Consider the following 1,499-nt stretch of genomic DNA (forward strand, 5'->3'; position numbering starts at 1 on the left):
CGGCACACCCTGGTCAATGATTGGGTTTGCTTCTGAAGCCGTCGTCATTGTAATTACTTACCCCGTCCTGCAGCAGGCAAAAGAGAAGCGCCGTCAAATCCTCACGTGGATGTCAATAGCTGTTGGAGCGAAGTAGAGATGGGTTCGGAGAAGGGTGAACGCCACAGTTACATAAGCGAGATATCCCTGCCTAGCCGACATGAAACGAACCGTTTGGACTCTTGCCCTCGTTCCGAGAACAAGGATTTGGAACAGCAACGGCACAATGGGAGCGTATGGAGTGAAGCCAGTGCCGGAGGATCAGCTATCTGCGAGAACAGCGTTTGCACTAGCCCGATAGATAAGTGGTCGGTTGCAGAATCTGGGGTGTCCGTGAACTCAGAAACTCATCGCCTGAATTTTTGGGAGCAAATACTGGATGAGCCCGAGAAAGAGAATATCGAGCGATCCACTTGAGCGAAGGCGAGATGAGAAGAGTTCCTGATATTGATCGATAGCTGCTAAACAATGCTAGCTGCTCAGGCCGACGTTCTTGTTGTGATTGCTCCAGTCTCACCAAAGGTTACCGGTGAGGAAAGATTGCAGTATCTGCTGCATCCCTACGGGTTGATACAACGTGAGTGCATGGCCTGCGTCCTTCATCTGAAAGACACCGTCAATGTTCGCTACCATAATGTGCTTCTCACCTCGACGAATGCGAGCTTCGCTCCATTAGGGTACTGCGAAATACGCGAAGTTCCTACGACTCCAATTCCAGGGAACTGAAACAGAGTTCTTCGCTACAGACGTTGTGCTGAGAGATGGCACTGGAATAGCGGAAACTTCTGACCTTGATTTCTTGGGGTCTCGAATGTCTGAGTGCTTCGCCGTACGCCCCCTTCCCTTTCAAGCTAAACAGCCACTCTGTTGTACCCACCGCGTTCGTGATTAAATCCATATCGCCATTGACCACAAGTATCTGTAGCAGTGATATACCATGCTGATACAATGAAAGGATATGCCGTATCGAATCCTTCACTCAGTCTCCAGACATGACTTGTGCTATGTCGAAATTAGTTGAACATATCTGGTTGAACGTAGCCGTCCAATATTAGCCACATCATCGAATTTACCATTTGAATTCCTTTGTTCTCATGAAAACTCGAGAGATCGCGACTGGCAGTCGGATGACTCGTATGCCCCCACCGCGGCGCGTATTTCGCCCTCGAGTTCGTAGTTCCATAGTCTCGATGTATTCCAGAAGTGATGCTCTCGAATCATGCTCACTTTCATGCCGTGGTCGAGGAGTTGTGTGACGAAGAATCTCCCATCATAGGCGCTGTACTTATTGAAGGCTTCTAGGACCTGGGCTGAAACTATCGTGTTAACATGGAATCAAAATTTGGCAACCTGATCATTTGATAGCTCCCAAATTCTATATACGCCGAGAGCTTGTTTAACGCTTGGCTTATTGAGAAAACCGGCCGCCTGAGTGGATGACAACATTCGAAAATGAGACG

Source organism: Perkinsus marinus (assembly GCF_000006405.1).
Source record: "Perkinsus marinus ATCC 50983 genomic scaffold scf_1104296939964, whole genome shotgun sequence".
NCBI lineage: Eukaryota > Perkinsozoa > Perkinsida > Perkinsidae > Perkinsus > Perkinsus marinus.